At 34.9% G+C, this 5828-nt stretch overlaps 2 long non-coding RNA genes across 2 annotated transcripts; one reads left to right on the top strand and one right to left on the bottom strand.

Annotated features, from left to right (window-relative positions):
* Positions 1-532: 532 nt before the first annotated feature.
* Positions 533-4133, bottom strand: LOC142542911 (uncharacterized). Its single transcript, XR_012819599.1, has 2 exons — positions 3312-4133; positions 533-1239 (listed from the first exon to the last, which is right to left on the bottom strand). It is a non-coding gene; the product is annotated as an uncharacterized LOC142542911 (long non-coding RNA).
* A 73-nt stretch (positions 4134-4206) lies between these two features.
* On the top strand, positions 4207-5540 carry LOC142541516 (uncharacterized). Its single transcript, XR_012819361.1, has 3 exons — positions 4207-4264; positions 4356-4454; positions 5298-5540. It is a non-coding gene; the product is annotated as an uncharacterized LOC142541516 (long non-coding RNA).
* The last annotated feature ends 288 nt before the right edge of the window (positions 5541-5828 follow it).

The following is a 5828-nucleotide window of genomic DNA, read 5'->3' as shown; positions in this document are numbered from 1 at the left end:
AGCAACTCTGTTATAAAAAATAATTACACACTAATTAATCATTATTTTATGTAGAGTTTGAATTAATTAAACTGCTCTAAAGCTCTCCTGTATATATATGGAAGTGACGCGCTGTTACTATAAACAGTAGCTAGAAGCGAAGAATATGAATCTTTCTTCCACAGCTACTAATTGCCATTTGTTAATTATCTAGCTATAATATTGTCTAATTCTCATCTTTCTCTCGCTATAAAAGCCAGTGTTTCGTCCAATATTTCATTAACAATAACCACCGCTCTTCTTCTCTCTTCTGTCTTCTCTCTTCTCCAAAGCAGATTCCCCTGATTAGTTCTAAGTAAAGTTTGAATATTACCTTCGAAAAGATATTAGGAAATGGGCCGGCCGGTAACTTCAACCCGCGCCGTGCCTATATATCTACAGGGTTTCTTGAGGTTTTGGGTTCCATATTCTCTAATTTGGGTTCAAAGCCGAATTAGTTTTTATTTTTTTCTGAACTGATGGCCAAGAATAGTTTTGATTCTTGACAAAAGGGTTATTTTTCTTCTTTTTTTCAATGGATTCTCTTGTTCTGAAGAGAGCTTCCTTTAGTCTAATACTAGGGATGTGTATGGGATTCAATTTGCTGCCGACTCATTCATCCAAATGCTGAATATCATGATCAGTTTTATTCAGTAGCTGAGTAAATGAAGCAGGAGTCAAGTTGAATCTTAAACTTCTTGTTCTTGGACTGAAGGGAGCTCCCTCGATTAATTTGTTCTTGGATTAGACCTGTATATTAGTTTTTGTCATACGGATTCCTTTGTCTCTTTATTATTTATACGTATACTTGTTTTTAAGCATTTGCATCTTCTTATTTTAAAAAAATGAGTTTGCATCTTCTTGCAGATTAGACAGTATTGAGCACAGGTTTACAATCTTGAGAATTATATCTGCAGATTGAGAGTATTGTCCTACTTCCTGCTTGTCCATGTACAGATTCATCTTGCTGAGGAGTATTGATTGCCCAATCAATTTACCCTAGTGAAACTATGAATATTTTTCTTTGCAGATGATGAAAAATATTCGTTAGCAGTAAATACCTGCAAATTAGGGTTTCGTGAAGATCAAGAACTGAAGAACAAATTCTTTGAAGACAGTGGTATCTGGGGGCTCGCAGCTCACTGGTAGCAACAAGTTCCCAGGCATGTCTTCTGCTCGGCCGCTGCAATTACCACAATGTCCCTCTTCATCTCTGGCTTCCTGCACAGATGAAATGCAATTTAATTTAAAGTTTGCTGTATTCTTTTCTTTTTTAAATGCTACTAAATAAACAATACGTGTATGCATCCAAGTTACTGTTACTTCCGACCCGTTGCAAAGGTTCATAGTCCAAGTGGAAAACTATGCTCCAAACTTCTTTTCATGAAGCCACTAAGCTCTTGTACGAAATATACGTAGAAATCTTCATTAGACTAATCAATTTTATTGCAAACATTGGCGGCATGAAAAAATCAGTAGTTATCATTTTTAACCTTTATAACTTATGTGTAAAACTAATAGAGGGTTTACAGACCGATTCCATATCAAATTAAAATTGATTAATTCTTGTACTATGTTTAAATAATTAAATTGATAATTAACATATAATTTCCATAAAAAAGTATTGTAATGTTAATATGCCTGCATAAATCATGCAAAAGGAGTGTTCATAAAAAATATGTTCTTAGAAAGTCATACTTTAGCTACATATACATATCAGATTCAAATAATTTCACCTTTCACCTGTTTAATTCTGTAGCTGCATAATTAATATTAATTTATATATGAAATGAAAAGGTTGGGGTAATGTCTTTTCACCATGTGAAGTGATGTATCTGTCGTCACATCACTTCCGTTGGAGTTTTTGAGAATCTTTTGAACGAAGCCCTAAAAATGTTGAAAGACATCCCAAATAAAAAACTGAAAGAATACAAATAAAAAAATATAAAAAGGTGTGGGGGTTTCTCTTTATTTTCAAGTATGTGATGATACAGAAAAAGGTTCTTTCTCCCCCACCCACCTTTAGGTTATAGTTTACAGTGCGATTCTCCTTTCAGAAATATGCAGATTGCAATTGAATATATATATATATATATATATATATATATCTCATGAACTTCAGTTACTAACTATTGACGCCGAGCTATAATTGCAACTTCAGGGAATTTCAAAATTACATATTATTTTTTTTTTTACTTCAAACTTATAACATTATTGAGATTGAAAAATATCATTAATCACAAGATTTACAAACAAATAAGGAAATCTACGAGCTTCCAAACAAAGAAATTTGGGTGGAAAATATCAAAAGACATGGATAAATCTGCAATTGCGTTCGTCATGTGTCGAACGTAGTTTAAACTGGTTTCATTATGTTGACTCAAAAATAAATATTATGTTAGTAAAAAGAAAGTAAAAATAACATATATATTGTGTAATTAAAAATCATATTGTTTGTTGTAAAAATTAGGGATGCTTAAATATAATATGAATTCCGAAACTAATAGGATCTGTCACTAGTAGAAAAATCGGATTTTACTTCGGTAGGCTTTACTTCGGCAATAATAAATTACGAAGTAATACATTACCAATAACTTCAGTAATAACACAAGCAAAGTAAAATAATATATTTTACTTCGGATGTTTAAAAACACGGGCTTCACTATATTTCTTTATTATATTTTACTTCGGCATATCAATGTTGACGAAGTAAAAAAATAAGAAAAATAAGTTCATGCTGAAGTAATAAGATGAACCGCGCCGATTAACAAAGAAAGATAAACTATACTGAACATTTAGCGACGGTTTGTAGTTAAAAACCCGTCGCTGATTTAATCAGCGACGGTTTTTCAAAAAGTCGTCGCTAATAGCGACGCTTTTTTCGCGCATATGCGCACACACTTCAGCGCATATGCGCGAGTGTCTCTGTTCTCGCATCGTAGCTACTGGCCTCCTCGCGCATATGCGAACGACAGAGCGCGCATATGCGCGAGGTCCTCTGCCTACCTCGCGCATATGCCCGCATCGGTGTCGCGCATATGCGCAAGAGACACTGCCCTCACACATCAGTCACGGTTTGTTTTAAACCGTCGCCGATTTAGTCAGCGACGGTGTTATAAAAAACCGTCGCTATTAGCGACGGACTTGTCAAAAATCCTCGCTAGTAGCGACGGATTTTTAGAAACCGTCGCTGAATAATATCGATTATATCATATTTCCTTCACAGACGAGCTCATTATATCCATCCACATTTTCTTTCAAAATTAACCCTAGCACCACGCCGTTCCACTCACCGCCGTTCTTCATTATATCCATCACGGTCTTTATTGTTTTCAATTTCCCGAATCCTGTCTCAGATAGGGTTGAGTTACTCCATTGCGCCACCAACTCCGCCTGGTGCACCTCCAAGAACCGTATCCTCCGCCACCCGACCGAGGCCGTGCTACGCCGTGACCACACGGAGGACGTGCCTCACCACCCCCTCGACCCGCTCACCATCCAGGAGATGAACAAAGTGCAGAAAGTTATCGTATCATTCTTCAAAAAGTCAGCGTATGCAGTTCACTCCTTGGTTTTGGAAGAGCCCGACAAGGATGTGGTCCTGAAGTGGCGAAAGGGCGATGATCTGCCACCGAGGAAAGCGTCCGTGATTGCACGCGCCGCCGGGAAGAGTTACATCTTGACGGTGGATATTGAAAGCGGGGCTGTGACGGAGGAGGACACAAGCCACATCTCAGGATACCCTTTGGTGACGCTGGAGGATATGGAGAGTACCATCCGGGCTCCGCTTGCTAGTGCTGTTTTCAATCGCACAATTGTCGAAAGAGGAGTGGATCCCAACGATGTCGCTTGCTTGCCTTTTTCCCCCGGATGGTTTGGTAAGTTTTTTCTGTAAATCATAATCCTCCTTTTTGTTCTCTTTGTTGATTTAACCCGATCGATGTCTAAATTGTAGTAAAAATTAGCAAGGTTTACTTTGGGAGCTAGCCAGATTGCATGTTGAAATAAATTTAATTTAATATCCCTTTGTCGCCATTGGAATCTTCAGTTAAATAATATTATTTCATTTCATTTACCTCGGAACTTCCCGAGAAATTGATGTTATATTTTATAATATATTTTGAAGGTATATTTTATAATATATTTGCATATTCAAATAACTTTTTACTTTTTAAAATGTAGTGGGGTGAAGATGTACAATGCTTCCAAGGATATTTCTAAAGGGCCAGGTTTTAAAATATTGACGGTATGTATCGTACTTATTTATGAATACATGAATTGGTAGTGGTTATTAATTAGATTGTGATTGTTGCATTAACTTTTCAATTCCATTATAGGGTAATCTGAAACAAAGTGGTTCGGTTGAGTGTGGATATTGTGTGATGAGGCACATGAAAGAGATAGTCGATTGCGATGATCCACAGTTGGAGAAGATGGTGAGTTTCTTCTTGGGATAAATTTGTTGATTGATTGAGATGAATTGTTGTCATTAAGATATATTTTATTGTTGAGATAATGTGTTGCCATTGGAATATATTTTATTGTTGAGATAATTGCTTGAGATGAATTGTTGTCATTGTGATATATTTTATATTATTGATAAAAAAAGGAAATTTTGTTCCTGATTTTCATATCTTATGTGTTGTAATCTTAAGCTTTTGTGTTTATTCTGTTTATTGCTGATATATGTTTTGGTTAAAATACTTTCTTTTCATTTGTTTTATTTGGTGGGTTGTTGGTTTTATCAAGAAATTTGAAGCCCAGAAATCATATACGGGAGTATGATTCTGGACTGTAAGTGTTGTCTTTTTTTCAAGATTCTTGTATCATTTCCAAGTGGCACAAATTCAATCTGTTCTTACTTTTAAGTTGATTTCGCTTCTTGAAACAAGAAGTTGGGTGGCTTCAGATTTTGTTGGCGTTTAAGGTGATCTGGTTTTGTCTTTTCCTGTTTTTTTGGTCTATATCTGTCCTTATTGGTTCCCTCATATCGGATTGAACTCGAGACTCTTGTTGTCTGCGTTTATTGGTACATGCATCATGTTAATCATATCAAAATTGTCTCATATATTAATTCTTTTACGTTAATCCTCAAATTAATATGATTTTACTTTTTTGTGACAGCTTGTTCTTCGAAAAAAATATGTTGTACATGGGAAATTCTTATAATTGTTTTTAAGCATGGGTTAATTATATTTGTGTTCCAAGATTAAGTTTTAATTTTCCTAGCTAGCTTGGCGGCTCATCTAGCCTTACGTTTTTTATGTTTCAAATTTCAGTTTGCAGGATGCATCAAGAACCAATATTACACCCAATGTCAATATGACGAGGTTAGAAGTGAATGAAGTGAATTTGTTTACTCCTATGTAGGTGCTTAGATTGATGGTGTATGTTGGGACAAATATTTTGTTTGTCATTGTGGATTTTTGGATATACTTTTGGTTTTGTGGATACATTTTTTGGGTTACTTGTGGATTGATGAATATGTAATTGTGGATTCGTGGATATTAATAATTTTTAGATGGATAATTTATGAGTTTAATTATATTAGTGTATTAAGTCATATATTGCGAAGTCTTTTTTTAACAATTACTTCATCAAAATAAAAAAAAATAAAGTGTAATAGGTAAATTACTTCGTTGTTATTTGCAAATTGTGAAGTTACATAATATTAAATACTTCGTCAATAAAAAATCAGACGAAGTGATAGAATTAATTTACTTCAACATTGTTCTGTTAAAGCGAAGTTGTTTTGTGCAATTACTTCATCAAAATACAAATTACTGAAGTCTTTCGAACCACTTACTTCG

Source organism: Primulina tabacum, chromosome 4 (genome assembly GCF_025594145.1).
Source record: "Primulina tabacum isolate GXHZ01 chromosome 4, ASM2559414v2, whole genome shotgun sequence".
NCBI lineage: Eukaryota > Viridiplantae > Streptophyta > Magnoliopsida > Lamiales > Gesneriaceae > Primulina > Primulina tabacum.
Note: the sequence above shows the minus strand (reverse complement) of the source record. Positions and strands in the feature narration are given on the sequence as shown.